Below are 16485 nucleotides of genomic sequence, written 5' to 3' on the forward strand. Positions count from 1 at the left end.
CCCCTACCGATCGGATTTATGCAACACGCAATGCCTTCAAAAACCATATGCGAGACTTCCATATTCTTAGGCTCACGACATGCAAACTATTAGTCAAACATAAAAATCGGCAGGACGTTTTTGTAGGAAATTTAATGTAGTTAAATTGTATGGCGGGATGCATTTTCACTAGAGGCCGCAGTATTCGAATATTCAAGAAAAATCTACAAAAGTGACGCATTTTTCTTGAATAACTCGAAAACCATGTCCTCCATCGAAAACGTATTCCAGTACGAAACTTAAATACATTAAATTTCCTACAAAAAGGCCCTGTTCCTTTTCTTTGTTGGATTAATAGTTTGCACGTAGCGAAATCCATCGATAGGGGCAGGTGACTCAATCTGTGTGTGTGTAGATTGTCATTATACACTCTTCATGTACTATGCATATTGGGATATAACCCGCTAAGATCGTGTGGTTAAATGTAGCGAAGAATCTGAAGGACCTAACCTTGTGAGGTGAAGTACATGCATGGAAAATAAACAAATAAATAAATAAATATATGCCATATCACTCCGAACCAGGCTGGAGGTGCACCCTGGTAAAGTTGCAAATGAGGCAACAGTGACCCACTGTAGTCAAATGATGCTGAAAGAGCGACGCTATGCCCACAATAGCATAGCTATGCTATTGTCGTTGAATGAAAAGCAAGGATGTAAATACCGAGCTGTTCCTTTCGCAGGCGTTTTCGCAGACAGCCGACGTGACGTCATTTGTCGAGCCCACACCTAGCTGTCTGTCTGTAGAGGTTCCGCCCGCCTCATTTCGTGGCAGACTGCGGCCTTACACCTCAACGGCGGCCGAGTTCCGAGTGACGGCGGGATTTGCATGAGAAAGCAGACACGAGATCCCTTACAATCCACCTGCCACTGCGTCTATGCTTCTGCTGTAAGCGCCTTGTAGCGGAAACAAACACCATAAATCACTTGCTGTTCTCCTAATTCATTTCTGTTATCGGATACACACAAGCAAACTCATAAACACAAGCACAAGCACAAACACACACACACACACACACACACACACACACACACACGTACTGGCACACATGGACAAGTCGCCTGTTTCATAACACCCACATTATTTAATAAAATGTCCTTTCAACAAGGTTTTTCACACATCATATCGAAGCTGTAGAGCCTGATTTAAAGAGGATTTTAGTTACATCCAGAATTCTTGAAAGCATGACGTCAGCAACTGTTATGGTTAACCAAAGTATGCAATAAATTGCAGAGAACTGTCAAGGTAGCAATATTAATTTCCTTTATTACTTGAAGACTAGTTTTGAGCCTAAACTGACTATAAAATCATCAATTATAGCGTAGATGATTGGATAATTTGATAATAAGATGAGGTTCGAAACTGCTCATCAAGTAAAGGAAATTAATATTGTAACTTCGACGGTTCTCTGTAATTTATTGCATAATTTGATTACAGAATATTTTTTGGACTTTGCGTCAGCAGATTGCAACGTACCTAGGGGTTCAGGATAACAGATAATTTTGAAACATTAGTCGTCAGTTGAAACCAATTTGTTGCTGCCTAAACACCAGAGGGCGAGAACACAATCTTAAACCTGTTTATGACCTCTTTGCTAACATAGCGGTTCTGATATACAGTGTTATTTTTTGCCCTTAAAGAAGCATTATTTATATAGATAGCCTAATGACAGAGTTATCTGTGTAAGTGTGAAACGGGTACAAAAAGACGTACTGATTTTCAGTAGGATATGCCAACTGCAGAAAATGATGACCAATGCGTAGAGGAAACGTAGGAATGACCAATGCGTAGAGGGAACATAGGACATAATAGAGAAAATAGAGGGTGATAATCAAGGATGCTGCAAGACAGTAGTGAGTGACTGAAATGCCATGGTGGGAGAAGGAAAGAAGAGGACTGTAGTACGCAGTCGTGGTCTTGGAAGGAGCAATAACAGAGGTTAACGGCTTATTGACTTCTGGAGGGAAATACTGCTGGTAGTCGCAAAGACGTGGTTCAAAAATCGCAGAATACGGCTCTATACGCTGAACAACTAACCGCTTAGAGAAACAGGGCACACTAGGAAAATGGCTAAACAAGACTGCAACACAATTGAGAAACTAGAGGGGAATGGAGGACTTGATTTACTGTACAACATGGAGTCAAAGACCAGGAAGCGGCACTACGGAAATTCTCATTAAAGTCTAAACTGTAGTATACAAACATCGAGATGATGTCCTACGGATATGGGAAGACCATTTAAAAAAGCTATATGACATATCACAGAACAAGAACTCTGGAACGTGAATCCTTGAACAGTGTGAATGATGAGGGTAAAGGATCAGCAATCTTAACGGGAGAATTTGAAATAGCTGCAATGAAAAATGGGAAATCATTAGATATGGTACCAGGAGAAATACTGAAATATTTGAACCAAGAAGGGCTAAGAGAAATATTGAGATTATGTAACAAATTATATAGCAGTGATGGTGACCAGAGGACTATATGGCAACAGCAAGGAACCATGAATGCAGAGAACACGGGACAGATAGCCTCATTTCACTTGCAGCCAAAATTATCTTAAGAATAATAAGTAAAATACTGGAGAAGCTACTGAAGGAAAATGCGGCTGAGGAAAATATGTTTTACACGGAATACAGGCCCAAGAGCTACAATATGGCTCTTTAAAATTTTGGGAGAGAGGTTTTTTGAAGTGGAAAGTGTTTTGTAGACCTGGAAAAAAGCATTTGATAATGCGACTTGGTATAAGCTTGCAACTATAATAACAGAAAAGGGAGTGGACTGGTAAACCAGATGACTTATAAACGCATTGTATTTAAATCAAAAAGCTTCAATGAAAGTGAGAGAAAGAAGTATCCACTTGAAAGAACTAGCAAAGTGAGTAAGAGACCGCTGCTGTATGTCTCCTACACTTCTCAATCTCTATTTAGAAAATGTGACTGATCACTATCCACTATGAGACAAGGAGTAAAAATTGGTGTTTCAGGTTAGCAGACGACATAGTGCTTCAGCAGCAGATGGAAAAGAGAGTGGGTGCCACAGAAGTAAAGAACAGATTTTTGGAATGAAAATCAATATAAAGAAAAGAAAAGTTATGGCACTAAGGCGGAATAAAAGCGTAAATATAATTCTGAATGGGAAATAATAAGACATGTGCGGAGATTTAAATACCTCGGACGATGGATATAAATCGACTGGACAAAGAAATTAAAACCAGGATAGCAGTGACGAAAGAGACATTTTGTAAGAAAAGGCGAATTTTCTGCAGAAATATGGCCAGAGATATGAGGGAAAGAATAATGAAACGTTTGTTTTGTATGAATTGTCTTCCTGCGTGGTGCTGAAAGGTTAACACTGTGGAAGGAAGATGTAAGCATGGAGGCTCCTGAGATGCGGACATGGCGGAGGATGGAAAGACTAAGATAAACGGACAGAGCGAAACATGAAAAGTCATTGAGAAGAGTGAGAGGGCAAAAATAATTACTGGATGTAATAAAAACAAGGATAAGACACTGGACTGCACATACACTCACCAAAAAAGTTTTGCATCACTTCAGTTCCCAGAACTCCTGAAGTTAGTCGTTGACTGTAGAGATTGTATCACAGGCACAGTCGCTTTGAATGTTCAGAGATGCCTAGACGGTCAGTACCGCGGTTTGATCGGGTCCACATTGTTACTTTGTGATAAGGGAAGTGTGCAGGCGTATCGGAGTGAACCAAAGCGATGCCGTTCGGACATGGAGGAGATACAGAGAGACAGGAACTGTCGATGACATGCCTCGCTCAGGCCGCCCAAGGCCTACTACAGCAGTGGATGACGGCTACCTACGGATTATGGCTCGGAGGAACCCTGACAGCAACGCCACCACGTTGAATAATGCAGCCACAGGACGTCGTGTTACGACTCAAACTGTGCGCAATAGGCTGCATGGTGCGCAACTTAACTTCCGACGTCCATGGCGAGGTCCATCTTTGCAACCACGACCCCGTCAATCGCCATACAGATGTTCCCAACAACATGACGTATGGACCGCTCAGGATTGGCATCACGTTCTCTTCACCTATGAGTGTCTCATTTGCCCTCAGGCAGACAATCGTCGGAGACGTGTTTGGAGGCAACCCAGTCAGGTTGAACGCCTTAGACACACTGTCCAATGAGTGCAGCAAGTTGGAAGTTCCCTGTTGTTTTGGGGTGGCATTTTGTGGGGCCGACGTACGCCGCTTGTGGTCATGGAAGGCGCCGTAACGGCTGTACGATACGTGAATGCCATCCTCCAGCTGATAGTGCAACCAAATCTGAAGCGTATTGGCGAGGCATTCGTCTTCATGGACGACAATTCGCGCCCCCATCGTGCACATCTTGTGAATGAGTTAGTTAGGAATAATGACATCAAATGTTCAGATGTTCAAATGTGTGTGAATTCCTAAGGGACCAAACTACAGAGGTTATCGGTCCCTAGACTTAGACACTACTTAAAAGAACTTCAACTAACTTATGCTAAGAATAACACAAACACCATGGCCGTCGGAGGACTCGAACCTCCGACGGGAGGGGCCGCGCAATCCGTGACAGGGCGCCTCAAACTACGCCGCCACTCCGATAACGACATCGTTCGACTAGAGTGGGCAGCATGTTCTCCAGACATGAACCCTATCGAACATGCCTCGGATAGATTGAAAAGGGCTGTTTCTGGACGACGTGACCCTGCAACCACTCTGAGGGATCTGTTTGACAATCTGGACCAACAATGCCTTGATGAACTTGTCGATAGTATGCCAGGACGAATACAGGCATGCATCAGTGCAAGAGGGCGTGCTACTGGGAATTAGATGTGCCGGTGTGTACAGCAATCTGGATCGCCACCAATGAAGGTCTCACTGTATGGTGGTACAACATGCAATGTACGGTTTTTATGAGCAATAAAAAGGGTGCAAACGATGTTTATGTTGATCTCTGTTCCAATTTTCTGTACAGGTTTCGGAACTCTCGGAACCGAGGTGCCCGCATCTCGTGGTCGTGCGGTAGCGTTCTCGCTTCCCACGTCCGGGTTCCCGGGTTCGATTCCCGGCGGTGTCAGGGATTTTCTCTGCCTCGTGATGGCTGGGTGTTGTGTGATGTCCTTAGGTTAGTTTGGTTTAAGTAGTTCTAAGTTCTAGGGGACTGATGACCATAGATGTTAAGTCCCACAGTGCTCAGAGCCATTTGAACCATTTTTGGAACCGAGGTGATGCAAAACTTTGTTTGATATTTGTGTATTAAAAATGAAGGAGGGACGTGGATAAAATATTTTAAAAGGGTATGTGTAAGGGAAGAGGAGGCGAGGCGAGGGAGGAAAATATTTCAGATCCTGGGTCATGACGTAGATGTAGGTGTGACGGACGGTAGCATATACAGTAGCATTACACGGAGATAACAGAAGTCTTGGGACAGCAATACGCACATATACAGATGGCGGTAACATAGCATGCGCGAGATATAAAAGGGCAGTGCACTGGCGAAGCTGTCATTTGTACTCAAGTGATTCAGATGGAACGGTTTCCGAGTTGATTACGGCCACACGATGGGAATTAACAGACTTTGAACGCGGATTGGTTGTCGGAGCTAGACGGACGCACGGGGCACTCCATATCGGAAATTGTTAGGGAATTCAATATTCCCAGATGCACAGTGTCAAGAGTGTGCCGAAAATATCAGATTTCAGCCATTAGCTCTCACCCTGGGCAACGGAGTGGCCGACAGCCTTCACGTAACGACCGAGAGCAGTGGCGATTGCGTAGAGTCGTCAGCACTAAGAGACAAGCAACACTGCTTGAAATAGCCCCAGAAATCAATGTGGGACTCACGAAAAGAATATCCGTTAGGACAGTGCGGCGAAATTTGGTGTTAATAGGCTACGGCAGCATGCCAGCGACGTGAGTCCCTTTGCTAACAGCATGAAATCGCCTCCAGCGCCTCTCCTGGGCTCTTGAACATCTCGGTTGGACCCTAGACTACCGGAAATCCGTGGTCTCATTTCAGTGGGTAAGAACTGAAGGTAGGGGTCGAGTGTGACGCAGACCCCCTGGAGGCCATGGGCCCAAGTTGTCAACAACGGTCAGTGCAAACTGGTGCAGGCTCCATAATGGTTTGATCTGTGCTTCCATGGAACGGATTGGACACACTGGTGCAACTATACAGACCATTTTACTGCCAATGATTAATGATTACGTTCGACTACTTGGAGATCATTTGCAGGCATTCATAGACTTCATGGTCACAAACAGTGATAGAAATGAAGAACATCCTGGACACTTCGAGGGAATGATTTGGTCATTCAGATCGCCCGACATGAATCTTATCGAACATTTATGGGACATTATCGAGAGGTCAGTATGTGCACAAAATCTTGCAGCAGCAACACGTTCACAACTATGGACGCCTGTAAAATCAGCATGGCTCAATATTTGTGCAGGTAACTTCCAACAACTTGCTCGTCCGTGCCACGTCCAGTCGCTACATTACGCTGGGCAAAATGAGGTCCGACACGGTATTAGAAGGTATCCCATAACTTTTCTGCGTCAGTATAGTAGCCAGTATATAATAATACGTACAAAATATCCATATCAGGATTTCAACTGCGTGACGTAGTGTATATTGCGCTAAACGATTAATATTTGAAAATATTTTTTTTAGTGATGAATAGTATCAATTATAGTAGAAGTAAACATGCGTCATCTAATACTGTAGGCAGAGGTGTCCGCAGAAATTTTTTCATGGGGGAGATGGTAACTTTGATATAAATGAGATTGTCAGTTTCGAGGTGTGTCATGTCACAATAGCTGATTTTTATGAGAGATACAAACAATTTATTAAATCGCAGAGAACTGATGGTCATCCCCTCAGTTCTCGACAGAATGGAAGATGAGGAATGTAGTGCGGTGCCCACACACTTCCCTGCTCACGCATGGGGTGCACTCGTGAAGGTGATATTGGCAGAACAGCTTAACGACAATGACGGCCAAGAAAAACAGAGGGCGACGCATGCTAGTACACAGAGGATGGAAAACGTGCGCCGCAAGTGTTCAGGTGAGTAGAATTCGCAAAATACCGGTGCACGAAGAGATGAGAGGAATAGGAAAGATGGCGACAGACGCCGTGTTGCAGTACAGAGAGAGGGAGCGGAGGGGGAAAGAGGGAGGGGGAGAGAGGAAGAAAAGAAATTGGAAAATTGTGGTAGGTTCTATGGGATCAAACTGATGAGGTCATCGGTCCCTAGGCTTACACACTACTTAATCTACCTTAAACTTACACTAAGGACAACGCAGACACCCATGCCCAAGGGAGGACTCGAACCTCTGACGGGGAGAGTCGCGCGAACAGTGGCGAAGCGCCTTAGGAAGAGAAGAGAGAAATACAGGGCGTGACAGAAATGTGTGTGCGCCATCGCTGGCTCGCATAAAGACGAACTGTGAAAAATCTTGCAAATAGATAACAAAAGTGATACGTTTTGGTATGGGAAAACGTAACCAACACGTAAGGTAAGCAGAGCTCAAAGGCTGCACGGAGTGAAAGCGTAGACCCAAATGGGGTTACACGGACACGTTTGATTAATTATTGGCCAATACAATAAGTTACTGAAAGAAATGACTTTAATTTTTCGGCCAGAAGGGCCAATCAAATATAACCACAAATGCTGTTTTGATAATGCTGCAAAAATGCAAAACCAACAGTTAATTTACTTCGTCCAAAGGAAAAAGGTTGAAGTTAGTGAGTTAGCACTTAAAACCAACCCGTGCTCCTCACCACTTGGAAAAATTTACAATCAGCTGTGCTAGGACTGCGTGCTTTAGGAATATGACACAGACCAGCAGAACAACTAGAAACTTCATCTACGTGGCGAATCGTCCACTTAGGGCTTGGCAGCAACTCTCTATAACACATAAAATAAAAATTACTAAACATTGCCTATCTAGGCAGTAATTGTTAACGACGCCCACTGGCCTTCGTAAATCTTCGACTTAGTAAATGTGACGGCCAGTACTAAATAATAATAACACTCAACAAATTGTGAAATACAAGATCTTTATTGCACTTGGGTCAGAATAAAATTTCAACCACAGATAATATTTTAGGTTCAGTTATTAAGGCACAGAGAGTTAACACTCTTTTCTGATGATAGTTACACTTGACAATATAACAGCAGATCATTGAATCGGGATTTCGGGTACGCTTGAGCCTACTAAAATTGCGAAACACCATGACACACGACCTTAGAGCAAAACACACTCGACGACACGGGCAGAAATTGAGTGAGACACATCAAGTCAAGAAATTCTCACCGTTAGTCCAGAAGGCAGACAAGCAATAGGCGACAGGTTGCAACCAGCACCAATTCGAGTTATGTCAATCGCCCCAGTTCCGCCATAGCAACGAGGACACGCCGTGTCAACAGTTGCCACGCCGAGCTTCCTTATCACACAGCCCGTCCAGAATGACTGCCGCCGTCCCGGGTACACACGCTCGTAGCAATCACGTGCGTTCACAGGAAGTTATACCACCTTTCCCGCAACATTGCGCTGCCACACAACCGGAAACTAAACTCCCCGTCTCACTCCGGCAGCAGCACTCAATACTCTCGTCGTCAGCAGGTCGTCTCTCCACAGAACGCAGCGCCCTCAGAAATTTAAAAGCAAACGGATTACATCACGGTCCACAAAGCTTTCCAGGCCAGATACATTTGGGACACCTGAACCACCTCGTACAATAGCGACAGTTAACCATCCGTTGCCATGTGTGAAGGAATCATTGATGTCAATGGAGAAGTTTAATCTGCATCCACAGAACACTGTTGGTCCATCAAGTAGAGAGTGAGCAGCCACAGATTTTATAGTGTTCTTCTTCTTGTCTGCAGCAGATGTTGTCATTTCAACGTCTTCAATTGTTTTATATATTGTATGTCTTGCACGTCGAGCAAGGCCAAGGCTCCGGAAGACGACGGACCACACCTAAGCAAAGATGAAGATGATACGGTTCAACAAGGTTATTTTTCCTAGAGGACTTATCACTAGAAAAGGGGCATGACGTATTCAGTGTTCTGTACTGGCGGTCAGAAGGGCAATACAAAATTGACGAGTATTGTGATAAACGAGAGATGTCCGAGAAGACAGGCAATCGGTGCGACAGCATCACCTAGATAACCTCGGAAGGAGTCTAAACCAGTGCACGCCTGGATTCTAGTTCGGAAGCGAGGGGCTCCAGATGAGCTCAATTTACCACCCGCGTCCCTTTTCGACGACGGGGGATCTGAGAGACACTTTCTGACTGCCTTTGTGTCTCATAGCCACGTAAATGTTTCTATAGAGTTTAGAGGGCTACACGCCATGATGCCACACGCCTCCCATGCGAACACCAAGGAGGCCATGCTAGTGTGCGGCGTGAGGCTGCAACCGAACCGCGCGCTTACGAAACCAACGATAAAAAAGTTTAAGTAGGGCCACTTCGTTGACACAGAAGCTTAGGTGAAGTGAAGAATGCGGCAGATATTGCCTACTTTGAGGTCCACCACGAAACTTTAGGTTACGCCCCCAAACATTAGTAGAATACAATGCTGTTCCGTTCACAGACGAAAGAGTTACTGAAGTTAGACTGTTGTAGGACGACCGCAAGTGTTTCCATGCGCCGAAATGGCGAAGACAGAAATGACATCTCATTCTAACGCACATGACTGCACAGTAGATGATGTGGAGTGTACGAGCGATAAGTCAGAGGTAGATCTGCAGAGCGCCGATCGGGATACTTAGGTTTAGAGACAGGAGCAGAGACAGCAGTTGGTGACAACGATAATAGAATTCAGACAGACGTTTCATTCCTATGGGGAGAATTTCGTGGAGCACTTCACAAATTAAGAGTGGCGTGTCAATGATGGCGTACCTATCTCCCTCGAAACACTGAAAGCCTACCAGGGAAACAATACAGATGCTGGTGGCTGCCTGTTCATAACGCGGACCGCTTCGGAATACGTGAAACCGCCCATGGTTACCCCTAAAAATGCACAATGAGGCAGACGGAGCAAGGCCGGTACATATTCAGGATAGCCTGCGCGAATTATGTTTGAAAACTTTACTTTGGACTCTCGACGTTACGGCTGGCTTCAGTCGTGTTGAGCTCGATGCGTCCTAATCAAAGTGCGCTGCTTTCCCGTTCAAGGGTGAACAATCTGTTTACAACAGAGTACCATTTCACGTTAAGAGCTCGAGTTTTGTTTTTTTCAGGTCCCCGTATAATCGCAACATAAACTAAGAAATTTTGCGTCGCCTCTATCGACTACATTTCAAAAACTCATACGCGACATAAGAAGACAAAAGAGGCTGCGGGAGGTACGCCTGACAGAGCGTGATCTCGCCAGATGGCATCCCTCTGGAAATGGGGAAAGTAATGGAATCCAGCATAAAGAAGCGGTCATCGCATCTACGAGAATCGAGCCAGTTCTTGGTCCTGATTTCATTGTATAGAGTCACTTTGTCAAATTCCCACCGGAGTTGAGTTGCCTATGCGCACTGTTGAAGAAGAGCAAGAAATAAGCTTGGGAGATAAGGATGAAAATGGATTCATGGAGATAAGGATTGCATTCCATGACATCATATGCCTTGCACATCCACACTTCTTGGCACCTGTCCAACTCTTCACAGATGCCACAACACGACTCGCCGGAGCCTGCTTGCAACGGAGAATAAAACTGGGAGATTGTACATGGCGCCACATGCAGCGAGAAACTTCTAGACATGTAGGCACGGTACTTCACTATAGAACTGGAAATACAAGTTCTAAATCAAAAGACTCGTCTATACACTGACCACTTGTGTTCTGTCATTCAGAAAAACTCTCAGACACGGTAGTGGCAGAGTGATACAGTGGGCCCTGCCAATGGAGGAACACGATGGCGAGACTGCATATTAGCAGGGTAAGGTCCGCGGCTCGTGGTCTTGCGGTAGCGCACGGGTTCCCGGGTTCGATTCCCGGCGGGGTCAGGGATTTTCTCTGCCTCGAGATGACTGGGTGTTGTGTGTCTTTCATCATCATTTCATCCTCATTCATTCGCAAGTCGCCGTAGTGGCGTTAAAGAACTTGTGGAGCGGCGGCCGAACCGCCCCGCGAGGGGTCTCCCGGCCACCAATGCCATACGCTCATTATTATCAGGGCAAACACAAAAAAGTTGTCGAAGTTTAGCTGAAATTTGCGCGGGAAGATGGTGATGACAATGGCGATCTTGACAATAATGAGGTAGTAATGTCAGTGTTACAATGCTTGGAACAGGTGTGCATCCGAAACCACAGCTGCCGGATAGGATCTAAAGTAAAAAATCTTGAGGGTCAAGGAATTTCTGCAGTGTGGGGTGGGTGGCGAGGATGCATGAACAAGAAATACAGCGTTACTGTGCAAGGTCGAGTGGAGGGCATGTTTTCGGGAACAAATGATCAGAGTGGAGTCCTTTGGGCTTACCATATGAGCACAAATAATCGTCCATCAGTATTTTGATGTAACCTTCTTTTGTGGTGAATTTTGTGACTTAAAGCCTGACATATCTTGTGAATGCACGCCCGGCCACAAAATGGAGAATGATTATGTGCAAATAATATAAGGACGTGCTGAAAAGTAATGCCTCCAAATTTAATATGTGAGAAGTTTTAAGGTTTTGTAAATAAAACAAAGCTTATTTAACATTCTACATCTTTGTTTTTCAAGTCTGTATACTGGGTGTTTCAAAAAGGTACGGCCAAACTCTCAGGAAACATTCCTCACACACAAAGAAAGAAAATATGTTATGTGGACATGTGACCGGAAACGCTTACTTTCCATATTAGAGCTCATTTTATAACTTCTCTTCAAATCACATTAATCATGGAATGGAAACACACAGCAACAGAACGTACCAGCGTGACTTCAAACACTTTCTTACAGGAAATGTTCAAAATGTCCTCCGTTAGCGAGGATAAATGCATCCACCCTCCGTCGCATGGAATCCCTGATGCGCTGATGCAGCCCTGGAGAATGGCGTATTGTATCACAGCCGTCCACAATACGAGCACGAAGAGTTTCTACATTTGGTACCGGGATTGCGTAGACAAGAGCTTTCAAATGCCCCCATAAATGAAAGTCAAGAGGGTTGAGGTCAAGAGAGCGTGGAGGCCATGGAATTGGTCCGCCTCTACCAATCCATCGGTCACCGAATCTGTCGTTGAGAAGCGTACGAACACTTCGGCTGAAATGTGCAGGAGCTCCATCGTGCATGAACCACATGTTATGTTGTGTCGTACTTGTAAAGGCATATGTTCTAGCAGCACAGGTAGAGTATCCCGTATGAAATCATGATAACGTGCTTCATTGAGCGTAGGTGGAAGAACATGGGGCCCAATCAAGACATCACCAACAATGCCTGCCCAAAAGTTCACAGAAAATCTGTGTTGATGACGTGGTTGCACAATTGCGTGCGGATTCTCGTCAGCCCACACATGTTGATTGTGAAAATTTACAATTTGATCACGTTGGAATGAGGCCTCAAACGTAAAGAGAACATTTGCACTGAAATGACGATTGACACATTGTTGGATGAACCATTCGCAGAAGTGTACCCGTGGAGGCCAATCAGCTGCTAATAGTGCCTGCACACGCTGTACATGGTACGGAAACAACTGGTTCTCCCGTAGCACTCTCCATGCAGTGACGTGGTCAACGTTACCTTGTACAGCAGCAGCTTCTCTGACGCTGACATTTGGGTTATCGTCAACTGCACGAAGAATTGCCTCGTCCATTGCAGGTGTCCTCGTCGTTCTAGGTCTTCCCCACTCGCGAGTCATAAGCTGGAATGTTCCGTGCTCCCTAAGACGCCGATCAATTGCTTCGAACGTCTTCCTGTCGGGACACCTTCGTTCTGGAAATCTGTCTCGTTACAAACGTACCGCGCCACGGCTATTGCCCCGTGCTAATCCATACATCAAATGGGCATCTGCCAACTCCGCATTTGTAAACATTGCACTGACTGCAAAACCACGTTCGTGATGAACACTAAGCTATTGATGCTACGTACTGATGTGCTTGATGCTAGTACTGTAGAGCAATTAGTCGCATGTCAACACAAGCACCGAAGTCAACATTACCTTCCTTCAATTGGGCCAACTGGCGGTGAATCGAGGAAGTACAGTACATACTGACGAAACTAAAATGAGCTCTAACATGTAAATTAAGCGTTTCCGGACACATGTCCACATAACATCTTTTCTTTATTTGTGTGTGAGGAATGTTTCCTGAAAGTTTAGCCGTACCTTTTTGTAACACCCTGTATTTATTTCTCAACATAGTCACCCTGGCGATGAATAATTTTCTTCCAACGAGCGATCAGTTTGTTGGTACCATCACTGTAGAATGTTTGACTTTGTTGACGGAGCCACAACGTCACCTCTACTTGCACTACTTCATCGCCATCAAAGTGAAGTTCTCGAAGTTTTCGAAACAGATTACAATCGGACAGGGCCAAGTGGGCGCTGTATGGATGATAATCGACGACAGTGAACCCAAGGCGTCGTATTGTTGCAGTTGTTATGACTCGTGTGTGGTCTGTCGTTGTCATGCTGAAGGAGAGGGTGCCCCATCTGTGGACGAAGTCTTCGAATTCGAGACTTGACTGCAGTATGCCGTTTCTCACCAACCAGTGTAGTTACGTCACAACCGCCATGTTACGCGGTACAATTAGGAGCCCTCTAGTGGCAGTCAGGATCGCAAGTATGTAGGGACGAAGAATAAAGATGCAGAATGGTAATGACCATTATTTTAATTAAAAAAAATCTTTACGAGTTATCACATAAAAATTCGGTGGGATTGCATTTCAGTAAACCCTCGTATTTAATTTGACCTATAAACGAAGATTAAAAAGATTGTATAAAAAAAAACCCAAAACGTGTGAGTACGACTTGCACTCTGAGGGTTGTGCACCACGTTCCATTATGTATGTGGATAATAATAACCTCGTGTGGCTGCATAGCGTAGTGCAAGTCGTCCTATTGGACACCAATTCGGCGACTCGCATGTCTCTAACATGTCCCAGGTATCCAACTGGAGAAGGAGAACCAATAGTGTAGCGAGCAATCCGAACCACGTGTTTTTTTTTTCTGGCGACTCATCACTTCGTAGAATAGTAAAGGATAAGCTAAAAGGGCCGGCCGGTGTGGCCGTGCGGTTAAAGGCGCTTCAGTCTGTAACCGCGTGACCGCTACGGTCGCAGGTTCGAATCCTGCCTCGGGCATGGATGTGTGTGATGTCCTTAGGTTAGTTAATTTTAAGTAGTTCTAACTCTAGGGGACTGATGACCTCAGATCTTAAGTCTCATAGAGCTTAGAGCCATTTGAACTATATTTTTTCATTTTTTTCATTTTATTCGGCAATTATCTCTTCATTTGGTATGGGTACATGACACACTTTCAATTTCATCGTTGAATACTTCACTCAGATTTTTTTTTTTATTACATTGCGCAGTCACGCTGTGACCTAACACACTGAGCTACCGTGCCGACAGCGCTACACCACCAATCCCGACACGTATATAGTGACACCATTTATAGATTTTGATGAGTGAGTTCGCGAGTATCAAAATGGCCGTATCTTTTGACTGCATTGACGTAGATGTTCGAAATTTTCACATCGCCAGGGAATTGTAGACTTAAGAATTTGAAGTGAATTTCAAACTGATACTTAAACTCGTTACCTGGAAAAAGGGCTTTTAACAGTCGGGCATACAGACAGACAACGAAGTTATCCTATTAGGGTTTCGTTCTCACCGGTTAAGAAACAGAACCCCAAAAATCGGAACGATTTCATCCCCGAAAAGTATTTTGAAGTGCGATAAATCCCATATTTGCTGCACATCATAGTCACAAGTTCATTTTCGAGGGCACTTTCGCTCTGACATACTAGGGAACCATTCTCCAATATCGGAACATCGTATTTCATTGACGTGGAGACCACAGTACGATAGAGTGCAGTGCAACACCCGAAAAAAAACAGTGTCTCTTTTTTCTTATACTACAATGAAGTACCGAAGAAACTTGTATAGGCATCCATATTAAAATACAGAGATATGTAAACAGGCAGAATACGCTGCTGCGGTCGGCAACGTCTACACTCCTGGAAATGGAAAAAAGAACACATTGACACCGGTGTGTCAGACCCACCATACTTGCTTCGGACACTGCGAGAGGGCTGTACAAGCAATGATCACACGCACGGCACAGCGGACACACCAGGAACCGCGGTGTTGGCCGTCGAATGGCGCTAGCTGCGCAGCATTTGTGCACCGCCGCCGTCAGTGTCAGCCAGTTTGCCGTGGCATACGGAGCTCCATCGCAGTCTTTAACACTGGTAGCATGCCGCGACAGCGTGGACGTGAACCGTATGTGCAGTTGACGGACTTTGAGCGAGGGCGTATAGTGGGCATGCGGGAGGCCGGGTGGACGTACCGCCGAATTGCTCAACACGTGGGGCGTGAGGTCTCCATAGTACATCGATGTTGTCGCCAGTGGTCGGCGGAAGGTGCACGTGCCCGTCGACCTGGGACCGGACCGCAGCGACGCACGGATGCACGCCAAGACCGTAGGATCGTACGCAGTGTCGTAGGGGACCGCACCGCCACTTCCCAGCAAATTAGGAACACTGTTGCTCCTGGGGTATCGGCGAGGACCATTCGCAACCGTCTCCATGAAGCTGGGCTACGGTCCTGCACACCGTTAGGCCGACTTCCGCTCACGCCCCAACATCGTGCAGCCCGCCTCCAGTGGTGTCGCGACAGGCGTGAATGGAGGGACGAATGGAGACGTGTCGTCTTCAGCGATGAGAGTGTTTCTGCCTTGGTGCCAATGATGGTCGTATGCGTGTTTGGCGCCGTGCAGGTGAGCGCCACAATCAGGACTGCATACGACCGAGGCACACAGGGCCAACACCCGGCATCATGGTGTGGGGAGCGATCTCCTACACTGGCCGTACACCACTGGTGACCGTCGAGGGGACACTGAATAGTGCACGGTACATCCAAACCGTCATCGAACCCATCGTTCTACCATTCCTAGACCGGCAAGGCAACTTGCTGTTCCAACAGGACAATGCACGTCCGCATATATCCCGTGCCACCCAACGTGCTCTAGAAGGTGTAAGTCAACTACCCTGGCCAGCAAGATCTCCGGATCTGTCCCCCATTGAGCATGTTTGGGACTGGACGAAGCGTCGTCTCACGCGGTCTGCACGTCCAGCACGAACGCTGGTCCTACTGAGGCGCCAGGTGGAAATGGCATGGCAAGCCGTTCCACAGGGCTACATCCAGCATCTGTACGATTGTCTCCATGGGAGAATAGCAGCCTGCATTGCTGCGAAAGGTGGATATACACTGTACTGGTGCCGACATTGTGCATGCTCTGTTGCCTGTG

The sequence above is a fragment of the Schistocerca cancellata genome, chromosome 2 (genome assembly GCF_023864275.1).
Source record: "Schistocerca cancellata isolate TAMUIC-IGC-003103 chromosome 2, iqSchCanc2.1, whole genome shotgun sequence".
Taxonomy (NCBI): Eukaryota; Metazoa; Arthropoda; class Insecta; order Orthoptera; family Acrididae; genus Schistocerca; species Schistocerca cancellata.